Source organism: Lepus europaeus, chromosome 9 (assembly GCF_033115175.1).
Source record: "Lepus europaeus isolate LE1 chromosome 9, mLepTim1.pri, whole genome shotgun sequence".
In the NCBI taxonomy this organism is placed as follows: Eukaryota; Metazoa; Chordata; class Mammalia; order Lagomorpha; family Leporidae; genus Lepus; species Lepus europaeus.
The window spans coordinates 47,257,457-47,284,566 of NC_084835.1; the positions used below are offsets into that span (position 1 = coordinate 47,257,457).

A 27,110-nucleotide genomic window follows, 5' to 3' on the forward strand; every position below is an offset into this window, starting at 1 on the left:
TCCCTTCCCCGCCTCCTCCGCCGCCGCCGCCCGCCGCCCGCCACGACCCCAGTCCCCCGCGGGCGGGCGGAGGAGGCGGCCGCTGCGCTCGTCCTGCCGCCGGCCTCGCCGCGATGCGCACAGGGGCCGCGCCGCCCGGGGGCCGCCGCCGCCGCCCCGCACCATGAGGCTCCGCAGCAAGGCGGCGGCGCTGCTCCTGCTCGCGCTGGCCGCGCTGCTGCTCGCCCTGCTGCCCCTGCGCGCCGGCCGCGCGGAGCCCCCCGCGCCGCCCGCGCGCCCCGCGTCCGCCCCGCAGCGCCGCCCCGCGCCGGGCCCCGCGCGCCTGCCAGAGCCGGGCGCCCTCCCGGGGGCCGGCCCGCCGGGCGCTCCGAGGCGCCGACCCCCGCGCCCGCGCCCCCGAGCTGGCCGCCGGGGCGCGGCGAACCTGGAGAAGTTGGTGAGGTGAGTCGTGGCAGCCCCAGATTCCCTCCTGAGGACCCGGGGCTCGCGCCCTCCCCCGGTGCCAAGCCCCGGGCAGGCTTTGCGCGGGGCGGCGCACCCCAAGGCTCCCCGCTTTGGGTCGCCAACGTCTATGTCTTCCCCCACTAGAAAGGAAGACCACCGTCGTGGAGTCCCCCCGCGTGCGAAGCACCGAAGACCCGCACGCTGTGGGAGAAATGTCAGGGTCGGGGGTTGTGCGTTACGGATGTTTGAAGAGTGTCAAGGCCGGGAGTCTTTCTTTTTGCACTATTGCCAACATGCACCCTTTGTTTAAGTTCTCAAAAGCCATCCCGAAGCGAGAATGCTGTAGCCAAGTCTCCTGTTGCCCCGCAGAGGTTGGGTTTTTTTTTTGTTTTTTGTTTTTTGTTTTTTTTTTGCTAAGAAAACTTAGCTCTGATGGAGTTGGAAAAGTGCGATGCTGCCTCGAGGTGAACCTCGAGGCCCGCGTGCTGAACGAAGGTTGATGGCCCCTAGGAGGCTTCTCCGTGCGTGGAGTGATGCGTGGCACGGGCAGGGCGCTGCGCGGGTTTCCTGTGCCTTGCGCTGTGGCAGGCTGGAGTCTGGGCCCAGGGTCCTACAGGAGAACTTGTTGACCTTCGGCATTCTGTGTGGTGCCCTCTCTGCCTACGCAGAGCAGAGCCTTGCTCGCTGGCTCGGGGGTTGTACCTTCAGCCCCCGGGGGTTGCTGGAACGCCCGCCCGCGGGTTAGGGATTTGCGTCGGAGGGGTGGGGGGGTGGGGGTGGGGCTTTGTGAGGGAGAGAGCCTTTTAACCCGCCCTTGTTCCCCTCTGCTCTTTCGGAGCCCTCCTTCTGACTGCCTCTGCCGGGGCTCCTTTAATTACTTGAAACGAGCTGAGGAATTCTTTTTTGACCATAATGACTAAGTGCGCTTGGCACTGGGGCTGTAACTAAGAGAAAAGACACGAAACCTCAAGAAGTCGCTGTGTCAGCTTTTGTTTCTCCTCTGTCTCAGAGTGACTGTACAGATGGGCGCTGACAGGTTCTAGGAGGGGACTCTGTGAGCTGGGGAGCCGCTTGTGACTGTGGACACAGCCCCTTCTGAAGGTGTACACTTTAAAGGAAAACTGGGAATGTATTGCAAGTGTCCTTCCTACCGATGAGGTCACACGGTGTTAGGGCTTACCCCAGGTTAACGTGATTGCTAAGTCTGATGAGACTACTTGCAGTCATGAATACAGACACCTTTTTTTTTTTCTTTTGTAAAAAGATGTATTTATTTGAAAGGCAGAGCTAGAGAGAGAGAGAGAGAGAGAGAGAGGACAGAGAGAATCTTCCATCCACTGGTTCACTCCCCAAATGGCCGCAACAGCCAGGACTGAGCCAGGAGCTTCTTCCAGGTCTCCCACATGGATGCAGGGGTCCAAGCACTTGGGCCATCTTCCACTGCTTTCCCAAGCGCAGTAGCAGGGACCTAGATGGGAAGTGGAGCAGCCAGGGCTTGAACCAGCACCCATATAGGATGCTGGCATTGTAGGCTGGGACATTAACTCGCTGAGCCACAGTGCTGGCCCCCAATACCTCTTTCATACAGCTAAGAAACACTTGCCAGGGACGCTGCTAACAGCAGTGCATAAACTGGTTGTGGCTAACACTCACTTTCCATACGTGACTGTTACCCACCTCCTCATGCTTAGAAAGTCTGGGCTTCCAACAGTACCAGCATCATCTGGGAACTTGTTAAGAGATGTAGATCTCAGGCCTGGCCCCTAGCTGTCACAGAATCAGAGTGGGGTCAGTAGCTTGTGCCTCATCCCACCCCCCTGTTGTGTCTCCTACATTCCATGGAATGAGAACCTGCTCTGTGACGTCAGCACCGATGCCATCCCTGTGGTACTGAAGAGGGGGCTATTTTCCAAGGCTTAAGCCATTTGCCCAGGGTTCACAGATCGAGGTAGTCTGGGTGGGCTCTTACCTGCTAGGCTGATGTAATAGGTTAGTCGTGCCTGCCTTTCATGGTGTAACTGAGACTTTTTTTCTTTTTTAAGAAACACCATAGATTTTTGGAACTGTGTCATTCTTCAAGGTGTTGGGAACATGGGGCGGCGTCTTCTGGTCGCTATCTGAACAAATTGGCTCTGACTAGGCGGAGATCATGAACAGAATCCAAATGGATGTTTCAGGGGGAACAGCTGTTTCCGTGAGCCACGGTCCTTCTGAAGCCATTTTTCTTGTGAACATATCTCTTAGATGATCGTAGACATCATGGCCAACGCCGCAGGAATAAAGAACAACATTTAAGAAAGAGTGAAAAACAACAATAACAAAAAGCCGCAGGACATCCTGAGCTCCAAGGCATAAACACTTGACGTTTTCCGGGACTTGTTCGTTGTTCCTTTTGCTACCTCGCCAGAAACGTAGGAGATTCTGATGGAGAAGGGAGCATGAGGTTGGGGGGGTGTCTCTGCGTGGACTCCCTTAGAGCTCTCTGCATCCTGCCTGGGCTACATTTTTGTGGTTTAGGAGGAATTTCATTTAAGGAGGGAAGAGAAAGCCTCATGTTTTCAGAAAACGAGTGCTTTAATCTCTTTCCGTGGCTGGCATCCAGAAGGGATGAAGGCCGCGTGATGTCATTGCCGGGGCCTGGCGAGGGCCAGGCTCGTGGGTGTAGTTAGCAGAAAGCTTGGAGCTGGCTGGATGGGACACTGCCCGCCACCTGCCAGCCGGGCAAAGACGGGACTGCCTTGCGTGCGCTGGGGTACTGCTGGGAGGTTCTGCCCCAGCACTCCTCGATCCACATCTTGTTTTCATTTCCATCAAGATTCCAAGGCCTTGCCTGGTTAGACCCTGCAATTTTATAACTAGTCATTTGTATGCAATCTGGCCAGTGGCGGTTTCCTTCTCTGTATATATAAGGGCAGGAGGTAAGATCTGAGCTTTTCGGTCAAGGATGGGACCTACAAACAGACACTGCCCTGGAAGCAGCAGCCCCTGGGCACAGGAGAAATGCAGTCTTCTATTTTGGTTTATTGGTGACTTATACCTGGCTGTCTTCCAAAAAAAAAAAAGAAAAATGAACTTGAGACCTTGTATAGTAAAAGACACATATACAATAAAGCCATTGATGTTGTTATAAAAAAAATGAAAAGTCAGAGAGAGGAAGGGGAAATAAATCCTGTTTGTCAAAAACCAAGGCCACTGTTATTAGGAGGATTACATGTTAATTTAGCCCTAAGCTTCCTGGCAACCATGTCAAAAAGGGAACCGTGACGGGCTGCCTCACGGTTACAGAACGATATGCAGGGAGTTTATCAAGAGCCGATGTTTGTTTTCACGGAACTGAATTCTGAAACGAGAATTTGACTTGGGAGTAGCATTTAGGCTTTGGAAGACTCTCTCCACCACGCTTCTGAAAACTCCTCTTGGAGGAGGTCGATGCAACTGCTAAGCAGCGCAGTTACAAAAGGTTTTGGCACAGGGAGCCCAACAAGCTGGCTTCTCATCCCAAGCCGTTTCGCCGTATTTTCCTTCTCTGAAAAATGAGCCGATCAATCCAAAAGCGTTCTCAGACACGCGTCCAGCCCTGACCCTGGAGGGGCCTGTGGTGAGGCCATCAAGTGTAGCGGCAGAGACCCAACAGCGACTGTCGCACGGCCTTCTGTGCGCTCTCGTGCAAGATCTCTGTTCCTTTCCGAGTGGCTTCCATCCTGCGGCTCTGGCCTATTATTCAGCCCCAGCCCTCTTCTGGACTTTGTTCTTGGTCTTCCATGTTGGCTTGGATGCGGCTGTCTTCACATACTCGCATGGTTTCTAAGGGGCGCTTGGGCTGCCTGCAGGCCTTAGGGTGTTCCTCTATCGTTTTATCTAACAGTCAGCAAATGTGGATGGTGCATGTAGCCTGCCAGGCACTCAGTGTTCAGTTTTTGTTTTTGTTTTGAGAGAGAGAGAGATCTTCCATCCCATTGTTCACTCCCCAAGTGGCCACAACAGCTGGGACTGGTCCAGGCTGAAACTAGAAGCCAGGATCTTCCTCTGGGTCTCCCACATGGATGCAGGGGCCCAAGCACTTGGGCCATCTTCTGCTGCTTTCCCAGGCACATATTGGCAGGGAGCTGGGTTGGAAGTGGAGCATCTGGGACTCGAACTGGCACCCACATGGGGTGCCAGTGACTTAGGTGCCAGCTTAACATGAGCCTTAATTCTATTCACAATTGGTTTTTGTCGATTGGGTGATGATTCCCGCTCTGTCTCCCTCCACGCCGTCCCAGTCAGTGAGCCTTTTTGGTTCTGTCTCAAAATGTAGGCTAGTCCCACCATTTCTACCGCTACCGAGTTCCTCATCAGCATTTGGTACTGGGACCACAGCAGTAGCCTCCTGGCTAAGCAGATGTGATTGCACTCTAGCGCCCCCTACAGTCCATTTTCTACAAAGCTGCAGGGATCGCTAGACCAGACCAGGTCAGTTGGCTGGCGAAAGCCTTCCAAGGATAGACTGATTTCCCATAACTCTCCCAGCATGGCATTTGTCAGTCATGGCCTTTAACCTTCACTGGATCTCAACCCCTTTCAGCTCTCCGACCTCATCTCCTACTGCTCCCCGTCCATTTACTCTGCTTCGGCCACAATGGGCTCATTACCACGGCAGCGCTGCTCGGCTTGGTGCTCGTGCTGGAATGTTCTTAGCTCCCATTGTCCTATGCTGGCTCCCCCACTCCTTCCAGCACGGTGCTCAGATGGGTCCTCCACAGGACAGTCTTCCTGGCTGCTCGAAGTAGACTGTCCTCCCTGCCCCCACTGCGGTGTGGCTTATGCTTGCCAGTATATGAACATTGGGGTTTATTTGACCTTCCCCCTTGTGTACCCTTCGTGTCTTATCAATCCCTGTATCGTTGGCACCCACAGCACCCGCGATCTCATAGTAGGTGCTTGATAAATTTGTGTTGGGAGAACTCAGAAACGATTGTAGCACGCACGTGTGTCAGCACCACTTACATCATTAATTATATATTATTTAATGATATGCAAAAGAGCCCCAGAACCTTTAAGAGAAACCTGAGGATCTTTCATAGTAACACCATTAAAAAAAAAAAAAAAAAAAACAGGGCTTTCTTCCTTCCTTCCTTTATTATTTTATTTTTTGGAAGCGTGACAGAGGAGAAAGAGACAAAAGAGACAAATCTTTCATCTGCTGGTTTATTCCTCCAGTGGCCACAACAGCCAGGGCTGGGCCAAACTGAAGCCAAGAAGCCAGGAACTCCATCTGGATCTCCCACGTGAGTGGCAGGGACCCAAGTACTTGAACCATCTTGGGGTCTGCAGCCTCCCAGGCACATTAGCAGGAAACTGGATTACATGAAGAGTGGTTGGAAGTTGAACCAGGCCTGTGTGGGATGCAGGCATCCCAAGTAGCCCTGTAAGCCACTGTGCCACAGTGTCCACCCCAAGTTTTTCTTTTTAATAGATTTTACTCTTTGAAAAATGTATCTATTTGAAAAGCAAAGTGATACACACACACACACACACACATATATATATATATAGAGAGAGAGAGAGAAAAGGCACCTCCATCTGCTGGTTCTCTCCCCAAATGGCCACACTGGGCCAGGTGGAAGCCAGGAGCTAGAAGCTTCTTCTGGGTCTCCCACATCGGTTGCAGGGATCCAAGCACTTGGACCATCTTCTGCTGCCTTCCTAGGCACATTAGCAGAGAGCTTCCTTGGAAGCAGAGCAGCTTAGGACCTAAATAGGTGCTCGAGTGTGGGATCCCAACATCACAAGCAGTAGCTTAACCTGCTGTGCCACAAGGCTGGCCCCTAGAGATTTTATTTTTTGGAGTAGTTTTACATTTACAGAGAAATTGAGAAAGCACAGTTTTCATATACTCAGCACCTACATCCCTCTCTTATTAGAAATTTCTACCTATGTGATATACTTTTTACAATTAGTGAACAATTATCTTTTTTTTTTTTTTTTTTTTTTTTGACAGGCAGAGTGGATAGTGAGAGAGAGAGAGACAGAGAGAAAGGTCTTCCTTTTTGCCGTTGGTTCACCCTCCAATGGCCGCTGCGGCCGGCGCATCTCGCTGATCCAAAGCCAGGAGCCAGGTGCCTCTCCTGGTCTCCCATGCGGATGCAGGGCCCAAGGACCTGGGCCATCCTCCATTGCCTTCCTGGGCCATAGCAGAGAGCTGGCCTGAAGAGAGGCAACCGGGATAGAATCCGGCGCCCCAACTGGGACTAGAACCAGGTGTGCCGGCGCCGCAAGGCGGAGGATTAGCCTGTTAAGCCATGGCGAACAAATATCATTCTAAAACTTTATTTGAAAGACAGAGAGAAATGGATAGAGAGACAGAGAGATCTCCCATCTGCTGGTTCACTCTTCAAATGTCCACGACAGCCGAGGCTGAGCCAGGCCAAAGCCAAGAGCTGGGAACTCAATCCAAGTCTCCCATGTGGGTGGCAGGAACCTATGTACTTGAGCCATCACCTGCTGCCTCCCAGGAAGCTGGAGTGGAGAGTGGAACCAAGACATGAACCCAGGCACTCTGATACAAGATACAGTCATCCCAAGTAGAAACCTACCCCCTGTCCCAAACCCCTTAATGAACAAATACTGAATTGCTAGATTCCCTTAGTTTTCTCTGATAACGCTTAGTTTTCATAACGCTGGGGTCATGGGTTATTAGGATGAAAGCCATAGAGGTAAAATGCCATTTTCACCATATCGTTTCAAGTACGGGTACCATCCGCATGGCCTATGACTACGAACATTAACCCAGATAGCCTGCCTGGTGTGGTGTGTGTTAGTTTTCTCTTTTCTTTCCCTTTCCATACAGTACTGTTTGGAAGGAAGTCACTGTGTACACCTATGGAGTAGGGAGTTTATTCCCCACCTCAGGATAGAGTATTTACATGAATCATTTGAAATTCTTTCCTCTCCTCCATTTGGTAGTCTATTCAATCACTTATTAAATCAATGTGGGGCCGGCACCATGGCACACTAGGTTAATCCTCTGCCTGTGGCGCCGGCATCCCGGGTTCTAGTCCCAGTTGGGGCTCCGGATTCTGTCCCGGTTGCTCCTCTTCCAGTCCAGCTCTCTGCTGTGGCCCGGGAGGATAGTGGAGGATGGCCCAAGTGCTTGGGCTCCTGCACCCGCATGGGAGACCAGGAGGAAGCACCTGGCTCCTGGCTTCAGATCGGCACGACGCCTGCCGTAGCTGCCATTTGGGGAGTGAACCAACGGAGGGAAGACCTTTTACTCTGTCTCTGTCTTTCACTGTCTGTAACTCTACCTGTCAAATAAATAAATAAAAATCTTAAAAAAATAAATCAGTGTGGGCTCATGGACATTTATTTTATCCTTGGGGTTATAAGGCACTGGGATTAGTTTGCAACTAAAAATGTTGCTGTTTTGGCCACTAGGAGCTCCTTGGGTTGGCTTCTGTGCTCCTGTGATGTAGCCCCTTTAAAGTGCTTTTGGTTTTGTCCTCATTTGTATTTCCTGAGCACATTCTTACGCTCTGGCAGTCTCTGCTGCTCCAAGCTCGTCTTAGCATCAGCCATTTCTTCACTGAGCCCTGGTTCCTTTTATCAGAAAATATACCAGAAGTCAAGGGTTAAGCCGCAGCTTGTGTTGCTGGCCTCCTGTGTGAGCGCCTGGCCATTCTCTTTCTGATCAGCTCCCTACTGATACGCCCAGTGAGGCCTCAGATGGTGGCCCAAGAGCTTGGGTCCTTGCCACCCATGTGGGAGACTCTGGATTCCTGTCTTCAGCCTGGCTCAGCCCCAGCTGTTGGTAACCATTTGGGGAATGAACCAGCGGATGGAGCATCAACCTCTCTCTCTCTCTCCTGCCTTTCAAATAAATCAGTCTTAAACAAAATCAGGATCTGGGGAGCAGACATGCTTGTTGTTATCGGGGTGTCATTCCTGGGGCCCTCACAGCAGCCAGAGCATAACGTGTACGTGTGTGAGCTAACCTGTTGGGTACCCACATCTCTAGGTGTTTTCCTGTGAAACCATTTCTGCTAACAGGCAAACTTGTGTTCATGCTGCTGTCTGTAACTGCAATGTGTCGCCCCCAGATCATTCTTGTTGCCTTTGCTTGCTTACCTGGGAAAGAGAATGTTTTGTTTTGTTTTAATTCCCAGAAGCCCCAGAAGGAATGTTCTCCCATAGCATTGGCTGTGGTTGGCTTAAATGCCTGTAATTTGGAGAGAATGGGAAAGGCCAACTCAGTGACGTATCCTGGGCAAGGCCCCCTCTTTGACTTAGCCAAGGCCACTCAAGCCACCTAGGGGAGCACGGTGTGGTCGACACGGAGACTGGCTCCTGGCCCCCTCCCCACTCCCCCATGCCCTCCTTGCTGAGTAGACTACTGCTGCAAAGGGTGGACTCAGCCCACCACCCTTTTCCTGTGTAGGCTGTGTGGATCCCAGACTAAGCCCATCAACCCATTCGTTTCTCCAACAGTGGTGATTGGTCCATAGGTATCACATGACCCAGGCTGGCCCACGCACCGAGAAGGGGAGGACTTGTTCCACAGAGGACTCTCTTCTACGTAGACCCACAGCCCCGGCTGCTACTGTGATCCCATGGGAACCAGTTTCAGGAAAAAGCCATCCCTTGGGCAGTAGAGTGGAGAAAGGATGATAATACAGGTCTTTGAGGACGCCACGGAATCTTGGATTTGGCAAACCCTGAGGCCTGCTCTATCTCTTGGGCCCTGATCCATGTGGAGTTGAGGTTCCTGTTATTTGCATCCCAGATCATCTTAGCTGGATGAGAGGGTTTTTATAAGTCAACATCAAGGGGCTGTTGATGAGGAGAAAGGGGCGCACAGAGAAATGAGCATCCACTACGCCCTGAGCCGTCTTTCTGTGCCCCGGGCTGATGTATCAGGGTAGTTCCTGGGCCCTGTTGGAGACTTTCCTTAGGGAGTTGTGGAAATCAGTGTCAGAGACCTAAGGGAACAGCACTGAGTGGCCGCTGTTTCTGGGGGCCGAAGCTGGGCTGTGTGTATGTCAGGAATTGTGTCTGTATGTCCAGCATGTGGAGCAGGCTGGGCTGGAGCCAGGATGGGCTGGGGAGATGAGAAGCAGTGGAACAGGCTGGGGGCAGCTCCTGCCGGCGGCCCGGGGAGCAGCTGCTGCCTTTTGCCGACTGTGCTGTTACAACCTTTTGGAGATTCCATGATATAATGAGTTTCCCCTTTTTCTTAATCTGGGTGGGTGTGTGTTTCTGTCCCTTGCCATCAGAGGGTTCTGATGAAGTTGGATACGTAGCACCTGCTTTGAGCTCTTTTACTGACTTTCAGTCAGTAGTAGCCGTGTTAACATTTTCCCTCTACAAACTCGCAATCTTTGGAAGAAAATCTGAAAACACATTTGGTTTTTCTTTCCTTCCTTCCTTCCTTCCTTCCTTCCTTCCTTCCTTCCTTCCTTCCTTCCTTCTTTCCTTCCTTCCTTCCTTCCTTCCTTCCTTCCTATTTATTTATTTGAAAGGCAGATTTACAGAGAGGCAGAGGCAGAGAGGTCTTCCATCCACTGGTTCACTCCTCAAATGGCCACAATGGCCAGAACTATGCTAATCTGGAGCCAGGAGCTTCTTCTGGCTCTTCCATGTGGGTGCAGGGGCCCAAGAACTTGGGCCATCTTCTACTGCTTTCCCAGGCCATAGCAGAGAGCTGGATGGGAAGTGGAGCAGCCAGGACTCAAACTGGCACCCACATGGGATGCCAGCACTGCAGGCGGCAGCTTTACCCACTTCGCCACAGCGCTGGCCCCCACATTTGGTTTCTTTAGGAATGCTTCTCTTCGTATTATAATCCACTGTGAGAAAATGTGAGAAAAATTTGTGGTAACTATATTTTAGTACAATTTAGAAGTTATTAAAAAAAGAAGAGACCTTGTTGAAGAAGGAATTCATTTTACATTCCTTCTAAATATTCCTGAGCATTTTATTTATTTCAGATTATGAGGTTGTGAAAAGTGCTTTGGGAAAAAGAACTTTCTTGACTTGGTACCTTTATTGGGAGTCCTTAATGTCGTGCTAACGAAGTGTGACTTTGCTATATTTAAATGCTATGTTTTGCTGATACCCTATCAATTTTTTTTAAAAAAAAGATTTATTTATTTATTTGAAAGAACTTCGGAGAGAGGGAGAGAGATCTTCCATCTACTGGTTCACTCCCCAGATGGCTGCAGCAACTAGGGCTAGGCCAGGCTGAAGCCAGGAGCCAGGAACTCCATCCAGGTCTCCCACACGAGTGCAGGGGCCCAAGCACTTGGGCCGTCTTCTGCTGCTTTCCCAGGCCATTAGCATGGAGCTGGATCAGAAGTGGAGCAGCCAGGACTCAAACTGACACCCATATGAGATGCATTGAAGGTGGCTTTACCTGCTATGCCACAGCCGCCGCCCCCCCCCCCCCCCCCCCCCGTCAATTTTAGCAACACAAAAGACAAATCAATATATATGGTAGACTTGAGGATCTAAGCTTTACCTAAATAAATGACAATAGAAAACATGCAAACCCTTTATGGTTGAGAACACTGTGGGTGAGAGAGGTAAAGTAATAATGTACACAGAGCGCCCAGCACAGGGCTGGCTCATGGGCCTCACTCCCCAAGGATTCTCTGTTGTCCTTACTATTGTTGTCTATGGCTGTCTCGTCATTTAGAAACTGAATCGTTACTAACCCCCACTCACTAGCAGTGTGACCTTGACCAGGTCAGGCCTTCCCAGCATACCATGATTTTCTCAGCAGTTCAATGATGAAATAAGATAATGCAGGTAGCATACTGCCACAGTGCAGACGACAGAAGGAACTGGCAGGCAGGAGTTCAGTGCACTGGTTAAGATGCTACTTGGGATACCCACATCCCCTGTGGAGTGCCTGGGTTCCACTTCCACTTCCAGCACCCTGGGAGATGGCGGGTGGATGGCTCGAGGCGTCAGGTCCCTGCAAGCCACGTGGGAGACCTCAAGTGAGTTCCCAGCTCCAAGTCTCAGCTGTGTCCCACCCCCTGGCTGGAGAGGAGACCTGGGGAGCTTCCCACCGACCGCAGGCCTGGCCACCGGCAGTGTTGCTGTCTACTCCTGGGCCGCGTTGCCCAGCTTGGGAAAGCCAGGAGTGAGGGGGGATTCTCTGGGCGTCTGGGGGTGTTCTCGGGGAACTGAATGCAACAGTTGGCCGCAGACACTGCTCCGCGAGGGGCCTGAGCCTCTGCTTGGGCTTCAGTCCTCACGCTCAGTAGTTCTTCTCCCACTTTTTTTTTTTTTTTTTTTGACAGGCAGTGTGGACAGTGAAAGAGAGAGAGATGAGACAGAGAGAAAGGTCTTCCTCTTGCCGTTGGTTCACCCTCCAGTGGCTGCCGCGGCCGGCTCATCGCGCTGATCCGAAGCCAGGAGCCAGGTGCTTCTCCTGGTCTCCCATGGGGTGCAGGGCCCAAGCACTTGGGCCATCCTCCGCTGCACTCCTGGGCCACAGCAGAGAGCTGGCCTGGAAGAGGAGCAACCGGGACAGAATCTGGCGCCCCGACCGGGACTAGAACCCCGTGTGCCAGCGCCGCAGGCGAGCATTAGCCTATTGAGCCGCGGCGCCGGCCTCTTCTCCCACTTTTGTGAGAATTACAGGGACACCAGTTGTCCAACCCCTGGCCCGGGAGTCACAAGCCTTAGCTTTCGAGTATCAGATGTTCTCCAGGGGGACGTGGGTTAATGGAAATTGAGGTTAAAGTCTGAGAATTTTCTCACAGTTTTTGTACTAAAATGTTTTTGAAAAGTAAAAAAAAAAAATTAAAGTCTGAGAATTTGAAAAAGTATGCAAACCCTTGAAGTCTGGTTTGAAGTAGAAGTGTTGAGACTTAAATTAACATATGATTTTAAGAAATGATTTATTTATTTGATCAAAGTCAGTGAGAGAGAGACAGAGAGCGAGATCTACTGTCTACTGGTTTACCCCCCCCCCAATGGCCACAACAGCCATGTCTGGGCCAGGTAAAGCTAGGAGCCAAAAACTCAATCCGGGTCTCCAGCGTGGGTGGCAGGGAATCAAGGGCTGTTTTCTTTTGCCTTCCCAGGACACATTAACAGAGAGGTGGACTGGAAACAGAGCAGCCGGAACTCCAACTGGCACTGTGTTATGGGATGCCGGCATTGCAAATGGCAGCTCCACACACTGCCCCACAACACTGGCCCCAGCAGATGCTTTTTGTTGTCTTGTCTAGCTTGGTTTTGGTCTGGACATAACATATTTAGAGAAAAATGATGAACTACTAGTTACTAATGACAATGTTAAGTAATATTTCATGGTGTTCTAAAATATGCCAGGAACTGTGTTAAGCACTTCACCGTATTAGTTCACGTAATCTTCATAATGATCTAAGATGTAGGCACTATTATGGGATAGGTCAGAACTCTTTCGGTTGTCAAGTGGTAGAATCCCAGCCCACCTGTGTGTGTCACTTACCTATACAAGGGTGTTCACGGGCTCACAAGCCTGGAAGGAGTATGGAGAGCTGGCTTCAGCCGTGGGTGTGTCCAGGGTTTCTAACCATCTTGCCTCCTTTCTCTGGTTCTATTTTCTTCTGCCTGGGCAACACCTTCAGGTCAGTTCTCTCCACCTGACTGTCCCCAACAGGTGTGGACTTACGTCTTCCTCCTTTTGTAACCCCTGAGGGAAAAGGCTCAGGGCCACCTCTGCTGACCTGGCTTGGGTCACATGGCCACAGCTGGGACATTTGCTTGCTGCTGGCAGGATGGGGGATGGGCAGGTGGATGATTCAGCTCCTCCAAGTCTCATGGACCAAGAACTGAAGAGAAGTGGTTCCCTCCCCACCCCTGAAAAAACAAACAAAAACCGAGCTGTTCCTACCAGGGAGTCCTGGAAACAGCTGCCAATATGAAACACCAAAACCAAAAGCAGATATCCCACTTTACACCAAGAAGCAAAGTTGGTAGGCCAGCTTTATCTATAGGGAAGTTCAGGGTTACAGGTGATTGAGAGGCAGGCAGTGTGGTACGGTGAGTTGACCCACGGCTTGGCATCCCAGCTACTCCACCTCTGATCTGGCATCCCGCTAATGCATCCCAGGAGGTGGCAGATGATGGCTCAGGTACCACCTGGGAGACCAGGATCAAGTTCCTGGCTCCTGACTTTGGCCTGGCACATCCCCTACTATTGTCGGCATTTGAGGAAGGAACCAGTGGAGGGAAGACTCTCTCTCTCTCTCTCTCTGCCTTTCAAATAAATAAATCTTAAATAGTAGTGGAAGCATTTTCTAGAACAGATAGCCACGGGGCAAACCTAGAATTTGAAGCCATGTCCATGTTTCTAGAGTGAAATTGCAAACCACCATGCTGTACGTGGGAGCACATCTCAAAATCTAAACCATGTGGTTGCTTCCTGGAATCCCTTTGGAGAAGATCTCTTTGGTTTAAAAAGTCTATTTTTTTTTTTACACTTGAAGATCGTTCATGTTTGTAAGGGAGAAAAAGTTATAAAAATTATTCCATTAGAGATTTTTAAAAAGTTTTTTATATGCACATGCCCACATATATGGGGTACATTACTCTGGAAGACAAATGTTAACAGTGGCTGTGGAGTTGGAACTAGGGGTACCCCCCACTTTTACTTGCCTATACTTTGCAATTTTCTATGATTAGTATGTGCATTATTTATATAATTTATAAGGCAACTTATATAAATTAAACAAATAGAAATCGTTTGTTTGCTGAGACTTAGGAGGATGGAAGTTGATTGGAAAAGCCATTTTTTCTTCTCTTCTTCTCTTCGAGTTGATAACTCCTTGCTGCTCTTTTTCCAAAAATGAGGAGGAAAGGCCCCTTCGCATCCTCTGGAATCCTCATCTCATTCCTATCCCCTGTATGTCAGCAGTCATTTATTTCAAACTAGCACTGCGGGTTCATGTTTTAAAAATCTCAATCACATCTTAATTAAGGAGAGAAGAGGGAGCTGGAGAAACAGAGTATCTATGTGTCAGGAGCAATCAGACAGGAAAAAAAGGAATTGAGGATTAGTGCAGGCACCAGCCTAGAGTTTCAGAGGGAGATAAATCAACAAGAGTGCGAATGACCTCAGCTAACGGCAGGGAGCTGCTGGAGTTTCGCTGTAGGAGTTGCACCCTGCAAGGGGCATCCAAGGGCGGCTGCGAGCCGGGGCTTAAATCCAGTCCATGCTGCATTTGCAGAGAGGGCTCTCCGTGATCACTTGTGTGTGTCCCTAAAGCCGACATGATGAAACACACGGCGTCTGAAGTCTAGCCCCCCAGGTTTGGATCCTGGCTGCGACACTCGCTTACACTGAAGCGTGTGTGTGTGTGTACAGTGGTGTCCCGAAGCTCGCATGTAGACACACACATAATTGCCAGTCTGTGGGCCTCCACACCTACTATGCATTAGACCTAGACTTTACTTAGGACCACAGCCATGGTACAGAGATCATGAACGGGACCAAATATGTACTAGTCATAATTAAATGCATTTATCAACTCATTTTATTAAGCCCCCTGCCCTGTCAACTTTTTGGCACTCTGTTGCCACTTTTCATACAATAGCATGTCTTCAAGACGTATGTGAGCTTTTCTGTCTGCAAAGATTAATGATATTTGACTTAACTCCAAACCATGGGTCATTAAAAGTGATTTAGCTGTTAGTGGAGTCCTTAGTGTCAGGTCTGGGTTCTGAGTGGAAGGCTCTGTAGTCACAGCTTCCATGGGGGAAATTTCTTGGCAAGGGATTCCTGTCTTCCAGAGCCCATGGTCTGCAGGGAACTTTATTAGCAGATGCTCAGTTGCCAGCGCCTGGTAAGGATACAGTGACCCTTCGCCAGACTGTTTCTAGGGGCTGTGTAAGGTGTTTCCGTTCCCCGAACCACTGCTCTGGTCTCATTTACACACCTTTCCCACATTAAAGAATACAGCAGATTCATCTTGTAAGAGACGGCACACTGGCAGAGGAGGCAACATTGTGGTGCAATGTGTTAAAGCCACAGCCTGTGACAACTGCAGCCCCTTTCAGAGCGGCTGCTCTGCTTCTGATCCGGCTCCCTGCTAATGTGCCTGGGAAGGCAGCAGAGGATGGCCCAAGTGCTTGGGCCACTGCCATCCATGTCAGAGACCCTGATGGTGTTCCAGGTTCCTGGCTTGAGCCTGGCCCAGGCCTGGCCGTTGCAGCCATTTGAAGAGTGAACCAGCAGGTGGAAGATTCTGTCTCCCCTCCACCCCCATCTTCCCCCTCCCCCCCACTCCGTAACTCTGACTCTCAAATAAATAAAATCTTTTAAATAAGATTGTGCAAAGCAGAGGAACTCCACTCATTTCTTCTTCCCCTATGGTGAGAATATTCAGCTTCCTAAAAATCCATCTTCCACCGCTTTTCCCCAAATACACGCATGTTTTCTCCACTAAACAAAGAAGTTGCCAACAGCACGGTTTGGGGCTGTAATTTAAGGAAGTGTGGTTTTTCCATCCAGCTCCCACTGCGGGCGCCGGCCCACATGGCAGCATCAGGTTGACCCGAGTTAATTTAGCTTGTCAGTGAATGAGAGGCAGTGATAAGAGGGAGCAGGAGACGGCAGAGAAGAGGGTCTGAGTGGAACCAATTACTCGCTTTAATAATTCAGTGTGTTTTGCGGTAATAGACTACAAAGTAAATAGCACTACACATAAATGCCGTATTTCATTATTTATACACTCCAGAAATTGAGGTTTAATTAAGTCACACGCTTGAGTCTTTTAAGCGATTAAGGAGACACTTTGTCTTGGGCGGCAGGGAGGGAAGCGTGGAAACTCTCCCTCCGGGCCGCCTCTGCTATTCTCAATATCATTTTTCATTTGCTCAGGGAGCGGCCTTGAGCCAGGACCACGGGGGCAGCCTTTCCAGATTTCAGTCCTGATTCTTGTAAAAGTGCTGCACTATCATTGCCTGCTTTATGCATTTTTGCAAATCCATGTTGCAAGCCCAAGTGCATTTCTTTCTTTATCTAATAATGGCTTGGTTGAAATTCAACTCCGATAGCCTGTACAAATAACACAGTTCCGTGGCTGAAGTTTATTCAGATTTGTGCTGCCGTCACCACTGCCTAATTTCAGAACATTTTTATCAGCTCAAAGAGAAACCCTCTGCCCATGAAGCAGTCACTTCCTGTTTGCCCCTCTGCCGGGTTCCTCATAACCAGTGATGTATTCTCTGTCTCCATGGCCCTGCCTGTTCTAGACTTTGCACAACTGTGGCTGTATTTCCTCAGATGTGTGGCTTTTTGCATCTTCACAAAGTGTGCAGGGTTGCTGCTTTCAGGGTTCATACGTGTTGTAGCATGCAACAGTACTACATCGCTTTTTATGGGCGAGCAATAATCCATTGCGTGATAGATCGTGTTTTATTTATCTATTCATTGGCTGATGGACATGTAGATTGGACTCTTTGGGAAGAATGCTGTTGGGAGTGCTTGTATAGCAGTTTCTGTGTGGACATATGCTTGCAGATCTTGTAGGTCTATCAGTAGGAGTGGAATTGTTGGGCCCAGCAGTAGCTTTGTTGCTTTCAAGAGCTTCCCAACAGGCTCGCGTAGTGGCTGCACCAGTTTATAATGTTGGCAGCGGTGCTGGAAGGTTCTAGTTTCTCCACAGCCTCAGGGCATTTATTTCTTAGAGAAACTCTGAGCAGTAATATAAACAGAAGGTAACTGTCAAATCAAATACTAAGAAAGCTAAGCAGTGTTGTTCAGTGGGCTCTGTCCTCGTGCTCATTGGAAGCTCTGCACCAGAGGTATGGGCTCCTTTCAGCTGAAAGGGAGGATCGGGCGATCCTAGAAAGGTGCTCAAGACACATTAGCACCAAGCAGACACTTTCTTATTGGGATTATTGAAAAAGAACTGAGTTGAAATAACTTTCTCACCATGTGACATGTTACGGAACACTGTGTCTGGATGTTAACTTTTTTTTTTAAAGATTTATTTATTTTATTTAAAAGAGTTACACACAGAGAGAAGGAGAGGCAGAGAGAAAGAAAGAGGTCTTGCATCTGCCAGTTCACTCCCTAGTTGGCTGCAATGGCCGGAGCTGTGCTGATCTGAAGCCAGGAGCCAGGAGCTTCTTCCAGGTCTCCCACGTGGGTGCAGGGCCCAAGGACTTGTTCCATCTTCCACTGCTTTCCCAGGCCACAGCAGAGAGCTGGATACAAAGTAGAGCAGCTGGGACTTGAACTGCGCCCATATGAGATGCTGGCACTGCAGGCAGCAGCTTTACCCTATACTCCACAGCACCGGCCACTGGATGTTGACTTCTACCCACACATCACCCCTTGTAGTACGTGGAATTAGCAGACAATAGGCCTCACACAAGTCCATTTTGTCTTGTTGGTTAGTTGGCCCCATGGGTACTACAAGTAACTTAGAGGTGCCTGGGGTGTTGCTTGTTAGGCCTTATTTTTTCCCCCTCTTCTCTCTCTAGAAAGCTCTCTCTCCTAGAGAGCTCTTGGGTGAATTTGAGAAATTATCAAAATTTCCTCAAACTATCAAAATTGCCTAGTTAATAATAGATATTAACCCAGTAATTGCACTTCTGAGAATGTAGGCTAAGGTGGTCATGAAGAGAAAAGAAATAATCTCTAGCTTCACAGATGGTTAGTGCAAGGTTTTTAAATACACATATAACCACAGCAGTTGGAAACACCAAAAAAAGGGAAATGGTTATAACTTACAGTGTTTTAATTGGATGGAAGAGTAGGTAGCCAGTAACAATGATGGTTTTGGAGACTTAAATGATAAGAAAAATAAGAAACAAATGATACAAGTAGGATCTTAAAATGATATACCCACTGTTATAGCCACTGTAGAAATATGTATTTAATTGAACAATGACCAGAATGTAATATGCAAAAACCAAAAGGTTTTATTGAACAAGCATTTTTTTCATGTACCAAGCTGAATTTGGTAATTTGGTGGGCATTTGGCCTGGTGGTAAAGGTGCCGGCATCCCACAATTGGAGTGCCTGGCTTCAGTTCCCAGCCATGGCTCCTGACTCCAGCTTCCTGCTGGTGCAGACCCTGGGAGGCAGCAGTGATGGCTCAAGTCATTGGATTCCTGCCACCCACCCAGGTGGGGGACCTGGGCTGAGTTCCAGCACCCAGCTTTGGCTTCAGCCCTGGCCCAGACCTGGCTGTTTGGGATTTTGGGGGAGTGAGCCAGCAGGTGGGCACTCTCTGTCTGCCTCTCCCTCTTTCTTTCTGCCTCTCAAATAGGTAAACATGTTTATTAAATTTATGGGAAAAATGAATTAAATTTTTAATATGTTTTATATTTTTCAATTCAAAATGCACGTAGTATATTTTATTCTAATCCTTTTCTAAAGAGAAACTTGCTTATTGTATATTTTATATGCAACGTTTATGCATCATATAAATTATAATTCAAGAATATGTACTCATCAACTGATGTGAGTTTTTGGGAGGAAATAAACAAAAACCAAGATAGAAAATGAAAGTGCTGGCATTCCTTTGATGAAGGGTTTGGGGAAAGGCCTTTTTGCCTTCTATCTTCAATGGATAAGGAGACAGCCTTGCAAAGATTCAGGAGGCAACCTCTCAGGCTGAGGACCTGGTTTGTGTGAAGGTCAAGGACAGCATCAGGCATCAGAGGTAGAAGGAAGGAAAAGGTGTTGGGGGTGGAGATCACAGAATTGAAGGTCAGGGGATGTACATTTGGCCTTTGGCTAAGTCTCTGGTTGGGATGCCCACATCCCATATCAGAGTGTGTGGGTGCAAGCCTGATTCCACTCCCAATTCCAGCTTCCTGCTAATGCATCCCCTAGGAGGCAGCAGGTGATGGCTCAGATATATGGGTCCCTGTCACCCAGCTGGGAGGCCTGGATTCTGTACTCAGCTCTTGACTTCAGCCCTGGTCTAGTTCTGGCCATTGTAGGCATTTGGGGAATGAGTCCGTGAGTGGGAACTTGCTTTCTCTCTCTCCCCCTCTGCCCCTCTCCCCCCTCTCCCTCTCCCTCCCTCTCTCTCTCTCTGCCAATTGAAGGAAGGAAAGGAAAGAGGGAGGAAGGGAGGAGAGGGGAGGGGAGGGGAGGAAAAGGAGGGTCAAGAATCTGCAAAGCTTCTATTAAGTAGTGATTGAAGACCCCAGAGTGAGGACTATGTGAACCAGCAGCCGAACTCCCAGGTGAAGGAAAGGAGCAGCAGGGCGGCTGACTGATGATTTACCTTCGGGCACAGATGGAGAAAGTGGAAGAGCTTTGGAACACAGACTTTACTCTCCAGTGAGTCTGGGTGTGGCCCTGAGGAGCAAGGGCACCTGCCCCACCTGCTACCCTAAGACCCCCCCACTGCCCCACCCTGGCCTGGGAGGAGGCATCCTTCCAGGGCAGCCAGGTGTTAATTAAAGCAAGAGGTGGGGAGAATACTCAGAGCCACAGCCAGACACAAAGCAGGTGTTCCTGAGGGCCTGGGGGGAGCGTTTAGGAGGAGGGGAGAGATGAGATGGCAGCTGGGGTAGTCGGGGCCTGGCCACAGGGAACCCTAGGCCATGTGCAGTGCCTGGGGCCTCACCCAAGACCCTTGCAGTGCCTGGGGCCTCACCCAAGACCCTGTGGGCTGGGAGCTTGCTCATTAACAGACTCTGCAGATGATCAGGCTGTGTGGCCAGGTGGGTAGTCCACCATCCTACGTGGTTTCTCCCATCTCTTCGAGCTCCAACACTGGCAGGGTGGCAGTGAGAGGAAGGACTGGACTCAGGGGACATGTCAAAGGAAGAACCAGGTGGCTATAAGAGAGGCGGGAAGAGTCAGAGGTGATTGGAACCATAGTTTTAGCACTTGCTTTGGGATTCTGCTGTTTGCGTAGAGTGCGTTCTCCGAGCTTGGTCCCCAGGGTGGTGGTGTTGAGGGGTTGGAATCTGTAAGAGGCGGGACCTCAGGGAAGGACATTAGGTCATGGGCCTCCACTCTGATGAACTGGTTAATGCTATCTGGTGGAGTAGATCATGTCCAGTGGGCAGGAATGGATTCCTTCCTGCGAGAGCAGATTGTTGACCTGGAGCCCTGCTCCCCAAGTGTCTTGCTTTACTGTCTGACTCTGTGGCCTCTCTCTCCCTTCCACAGTGCTCCCCCGCACTGTGATGCCATCTACTCGGAGGCCCTTGCCAGAGCCCAGTAGATCTGCACTGTGCTCTTAGAACTCCTAGCACTTCTTTCTTCATCACGTGGCCAGCCTCGGGTGTTTTGTTATAGCCACACAAATCAGGCTAGAACAGACTCTTGGTTATTAAGTTGTAAGTGTCAGCCTGGCTTAAGCAAAGGGGAGTTTATCATTTTTTGGTTTATTTTTTAAATTATTTTATTTATTTGAAAGACAGAGTTACAGAGAGAAGTAGAGCCAGAGAGAGAGAGAGGTCTTCCATTCCAATGGTTCACTCCCCAAATGACGGAAACGGCCTGAGCTTATCTGAAGCCAGGAGCCAGGAGCTTCTTCCAGGTCTGCCACGTGTATGCAGGGGCCCAAGGACTTGGGCCATCTTCTACTGCTTTCCTAGGCCACAGCAGAGAGCTGGATCAGAAGAGGAGCAGCCAGGACTCAAACTGTTGCCCATATGGGATGCTGGCGTTGCAGGCTGGGGCTTTAACCCACTGCGCCACAGTGCCGGCCCCAGTTTATCGTTTTAATCACTAGACAGTCCAAAGTTAAGGTCAGGTGCACCTGGATTCAGGTGAGGTCTGACTAGCATCTTTTGTCTCTGCTTTCCACTGGAAGTTGATTTCCAATCAGGCTGCATCTATGCGGCGGCTAAGATGATTGCTGTCAGTTCCAGCTTTAGCAACAGGAGCACAGGAGCAGGTGTTTAGCCTAGTGCTTAAGACCCTGGTTAGGACGCCCATGTCCCATATTGGGATACCTGGGTTTAATAACTGGCTCTGGTTCCTGTCAGTGAGGATCCTAGGAAGCAGCAGTGATGGCTCAAGTAACTGGGTCCCTGTCACCCGCGTGGGAGACCCGGATTGAGTTCCCAGCTTATGGTTTCCTCCCCAACCAGGGATCACTGCAAGCAAGCATTTGGGGACTAAGCCAGAAGATGCGCGTTCTCCTTCCCTCTTCCCCTCAAATTAATGAGTAAAAACAAAAACCTTGGACAGCAAATGCCTCCTACAGTCCCCTTTCGTAAAGAGTAAGTAGCCATCAGTCAGAATAATGCTGGAGTTCCCCACCACCTGGCGCCTGCTCAGCCCTGTGACTGAAGGGGTTAAGAAGTCCCAGGTTACAAGCGGGGACTCCCTGGATCCCGTGACATCTGAGAGGTGCTGACTGTGCTGTTGGTGGGAGCTGGTGAAAGGCACACCAAGGCTGAGCCCTTACACTTGAGTGTTCCTTGTGACTGCAACACAAATGCTTATTACCTGAAGCCTGGGATTTCTAATGTAACGTGAGAGGGGAACAGAGTGGGGCCAGCAGAGGTCTCATTAAATCCTGACCACTGACACTTGAACTGGCACCGGGAGAGGCTTTGATTTTTCTTCTCTCGTACCTGTCACCAGACACCGTGGAAGATTGCAGGCGCCGCCCCTGTGCAGGCTCAGACCCCTGGAGTCTGCAAGGGGAGGAGCGGGGGCTTGCTTTGCTGCAGGCGAGTGCCGGCTTTCTTAATGGGGAAAAATGCATTTCCCAAATAGTTTGGGGGGGCAAAAAATACAGATAATTACAAAATTAAATCTGTGTGCCCACCATTCAAGTTAAGAAATAAGGTTTGGAGGGGGAGCAGCGCTGTGGCACAGCGGGTCAAGGCACCACCACCTGCAGTGCCAGCATCCCATGTTGGCACTGGCTCGATTCCCAGCTGCTTCACTTTCTATCTAGCTCTGCTAATGCACCTGGGAAAGCAGTGGAAGATGATCCAAATGCTTGGGCCCCTGCACCCACATCGGAGACCTGGAAGAAACTCCTGTCTCTTGGCTTCAGCCTGGCCCAGCCCAGGCTGATATGACCATTTGCAGATTTAACCAGCAGATGGAAGATCCTCTCTGTCTCTCTCTGCAACTGTGCCTTTCAAATCAATTAATCAATCAAAAGAAGGAGACAATTTGGGGGGTAGGCATTGTGGCACAGCAAACTGCCTCTTGATATGCTCACATCCCATGTCAAAGTGTCTTGTTTGGGCCCTGGCTCCTCTGCTTCTGATCCAGCTTAATTAATTAATTAATGCACAAACTGGAAGGCAGCAGATAGGCAGCAGATGATGGCTCAAGTGCTTGGGCCCCTACCAGGAGAACTGGATGGAGTTCTGGGCGCGTGGCTTCAGTTTGGTTGCAGGCATTTGAGGATTGAATCAGCAGATGGAAGATTTCTTTTTTTTTTTTTTTTTTTTTGACAGGCAGAGTGGACAGTGAGAGAGAGAGACAGAGAGAAAGGTCTTCCTTTTTGCCGTTGGTTCACCCTCCAATGGCCGCTGTGGCCAGCACATCTCGCTGATCCGAAGCCAGGAGCCAGGTGCTTCTCCTGGTCTCCCATGTGGGTGCAGGGCCCAAGCACTTGGGCCATCCTCCACGGCCTTCCCAGGCCATAGCAGAGAGCTGGCCTGGCAGAGGGGCAACCGGGATAGAATCCAGCACCCCGACCGGGACTAGAACCCGGTGTGCTGGCACCGCAAGGCAGAGGATTAGCCTGTTAAGCCACGGCGCCAGCCCAGATGGAAGATTTCTTTCTCTCTCTGTTGCTCTGCTTTTCAGGTAGAAGAAAATATATAAATCAACATTTAAAAAAATATTTACTTGGTAGGCAGAGTAACAGAGAGGGAAAGAAATCTTCCATCTGCTGGTACACTGTGTCCATTGGTTCACTGCTCAAAAAACCCCAATGGTCAGGTCTGGGCCAGGTTGAAACCAGGAGCCAGGAGCTTCATCCAGGTCTCCCACAGGGGTAGCCCTGTTAACCAAGCACTTGGGTCATCTTCCGCTGCTTTCCCAGGTGCATTAGCAGGGTACTGGATCAGAAGCAGAGCAGCCAGGGCTCAAACCGGTGTTCACTTAGGATGCCAACATTGCAGGTGGCAGCTTAACCCACTGTGGCACAATGCTGGCCCCAGTATATAAACCCTTTTTAAAAGTAAAATCATAAGTCCCCAGACATAACCAGTGTCCTGCATTTGATATTTCCCGTCCTGAAGCCTGCATCTCCCTCTCACTACATCTGTCTGTGAATAATGTACGGTGCTGTTTTGCTTGTTTTTAAGCTTCACCTAAATGATGTCATTCTATTGCTGTCCTTCGAGAAACTGCTGCTTTTGTTCTTTGTCCTTAAGTTGGTGCCTATCATTCCGCTTTATTCCTTTTCACTGCTATACAGATAAAAATCTCTCTTTTATTTTTAAAGATTTATTTATTTATTTGAAAGTCAGAGTTAGAGAGAGAGAGAGAGAGAGTCTTCCATCCGCTGGTTCACTCCCCAATTGGCCCCAATGGCCGGAGCTGTGCCTATCTGAAGCCAAGAGCCAGGAGTTTCTTCCAGGTCTCCCAGGAGGGTGCAGAGGCCCAAAGACTTGGGCCATCTTCCACTGCTTTCCCAGGCCATAGCAGAGAGCTGGATCGGAAGTAGAGCAGCCAGGACTTGAACCAGTGCTCATATGGGATGCCGGCACTTCAAGCTAAGGTGTTAACCCGCTGCGCCACAGCGCCAGCCCATCCCTCTTTTAAATATATTAGATATCTTCATGATTCTCCTTTGCATGAACAATGAGCTTATTTCCAGTTTTTCATTGTCACAAAAAGGGCTGCTGTGAACACTCTTGCATGGATCTTGTGCCAACATGCAGGAGTTCCTTCAGGTCCAAAAGTTGGTGGAAAGTAGAATTGAAAAATAAGTTTATTGGGACTGGTGTTGTGCCATAAAGGGTTAAGCCACCACTTGAGATGCCAAATCCCATATGGGAGTGCTGGTTCAGGTCCCGGCTGCTCTGCTTCCAATCCAGTTACCTGCTAATGCACCTGGGAAAGCAGCAGATGGTCTCTCCCACCCCCTTGGGAGATCTGGATGTAGTTCCTAGCTCCTGGCTTCAGCCTGGCCCAACCCTGGCTGTTATGGCCGTTTGGGGAGTGAACCAATAGATGGGAGTTTCTCTCTCTCTCTCTCTCTCTCTCTCTCTCTCTCTCTGTGTGTGTGTGTGTTGGCACAGGTTTTTTAATCTACCCATAGTTTTGACCATAACATGCATTTTCCATGACTCTTTTGAAGACTCCTTGTATTTGCAGGAGTAGAACTGGGGTTGTGGAGAGTGGATGACCGTCTTCACTCACGCTAAATGTTGCCAAATGGCTCTTCAAAGACTGTGAACCAAACTCCATCACCCCTAGCATCTCCTGAGCTGTTCCCTGTCCCTTGTCTGCACCACATCTCTAGGTGATAAAACCTTTTATTTTTCTAATTTTTGCCAAACTAAAAATAAAGTTGATCTCTTTACTGTTTGGATTTGTATTTCCCTGATCACTAAGGTTAGCACTTGGTATGAAGTTTGTGCAGAGGCGTGACATGTGAAGCTAAACAAGAGGAGCTGTTCTCTTTGGGGGCAGGAGGGTGCGTTCATCTTTAAGACATCAGAAGGGTTGGATGGTTTGTTAGCCCCTTCTGTGGTTACTGCCTGCTTTGGCTATTATTTATTTCTGTCGAAAATTTCCCTTGTCCCTTGTAGACTGTAACTCTGCAAGGGCAAGCATCTTTGCTTTGCTCACTAGACTAGCACCTGGTACACAATAGGTATTCAGTAATGGTTTGTTGACTAATAAATGAGCTGAAGTTAGCAAGGAAGAGAGTGGGGAAGAACAGGAGACAGAGAGGATGCAGGTGCCAAGATCTGCAGTCTGCATAGCATTCTATCAGGGACTGAAACTGAAACAGAATATGAAATGGAATGACTATGATGGTAGTTGTGGGTAGCAGTCTCTCCAGCCTGGGGAGAGAGTGTCTCCAAGTGTAGGGGACACTTGCGGGAGATGTAATAGGAACCGTAAGGGGCAGTTGGGACTGGATGTTAAGGGTAGTAGGGTGCCCTTGCATTATTTTGCTTTCATTAGAGAGACAAAGAGGAAGCACCCTCCTCTCATCTAGCTCGCTCCCCAAATGCCTGCAACAACTGGGGCTAGGCCAGGTTGAAGCTGGCAGCTGGGAATTCAGTCTAGGTCTCCCATGTGGGTGGCAAGGACTCAATCAGTTGAACCATCCATCCCCCTGCTGTCTCCCAGGGTCTGCATTGGCACGAGACTGAAGTCAGGAATGGAGCCAGGAGCCAAACCCAGGCACTCTGATATGGGATGTAGGAGTCTGAACCCCTAGGCCAAATGCCCCCCCACTTGCAGTATCTTAATTAAGGGCATATCACCAACCCATGTGCATTTTAGAAGAACAACCTCCAGGCACCAGTAAGGAGAAAGCAGGGGGTGTGGGCTCTAGATAGCCATAATGGAGGCAGGTGGACCGCCTAGGGGGCTGTCACAGTGGTGGAGGTGAGACAAGATGCTGACCACATCGGGTAATGGCGGGGATGAGGAGAAACGGACACTCCAGAGTGGCTCAGGGTGTCTCTCTGGTCTGCCTGGGATTCCCAAAGTAACTGCAGTCCAAGTAACCTCACGTCTGGACTAGACTGTGCTGCGAGGCGCACTCTGAAGTAATCTCATTGGAAAGCTTCCCAAAGCGCTCCACCCACATCTTCCACCCTCCTCCTGGTGAAAGACATCTGGAGCAAGACGACCATTATTCAGCAGAGCGGTGAATAATGGAACAGCGTGCTGATGGAACTCCAAGTTTCTGGAAGGCAGGTAGCATTTGACATCCAAGTTCCCTGGGCCTGCAAATCTTTTGTGCAAGTAAATTAGTTTCATTTGTCTCCGAGTACCTTTTCCAGGCCAATTTCTTCCAGCTCGCCTGCAAATGCTTCTCGGTGGTGTGTTTGGGGCTTGGCTGCGTCTCCTTGTCTGGAACAAATCTTTTATTACTAGGAAATAGCTGGAAGATGATTCTGGACTCTTGGACGCACTTGCCCTCCCAGCTGTGGGCTGCGTGTTAGATACCTCGATCGCTTGCAGGCTAACCTGCTCCCTCTCCTGTCTGATTCTCGTTAATACAAATTTCATGCTGGATGCTGGATTTCATACCCACCACCTCCCCAGTCTTTGGCGAGACAGTTAGGATTAACACCTGTTCCTTCAGGACTCTCCTGATATGTAATGGGACACAGGGGAGAGGGAGGGGGCGGCACACATGCTGTTTTCTCGCTCACCTCCTGGATTTGCGTGATTTTCCTGTGGTTCAGCGGTCACGCATTCCACCGCAGCCTACAACATCCAGATGATGGGAATATCACATTGCGCGTTTCACATGGGAAAGCCGCAGCCCACCCTCCTCTTGTTCAGATCGCATTGAAATCTGATTTCCATGCCCTGTGCGAGTGGAAGCGCCTCAGCCCTTGAGTCAGCTGTCAAAGCTGAGCAGTGCTATTTCCAAACATGGGCCAGTAGGCAGCCAGCAGGCACTGGACAGCTGAGTGCCGGCAGAAAAAGTCTCAGACACCTACAGCAGTCCAAACAATGACTCATCCTGCTATTGCCAGGATAAATATGGGAATAAATGGTATTTTTTCTCCAAGCAGGAAGAATTGTCAAAATG

The 27,110-nt window shown here is 49.8% G+C and overlaps 1 protein-coding gene across 1 annotated transcript in view; it reads left to right on the top strand.

Annotated features, from left to right (window-relative positions):
* Positions 1-364: 364 nt before the first annotated feature.
* The window catches only part of PPP4R2 (protein phosphatase 4 regulatory subunit 2), a 189,326-nt gene continuing 162,580 nt past the window's right edge, over positions 365-27,110 (top strand). Inside the window, exon 1 of the mRNA XM_062201272.1 lies at positions 365-441. The gene's annotated coding sequence lies outside the window, so the exon portion shown is untranslated. The remainder of the gene's footprint in view (positions 442-27,110) is intronic.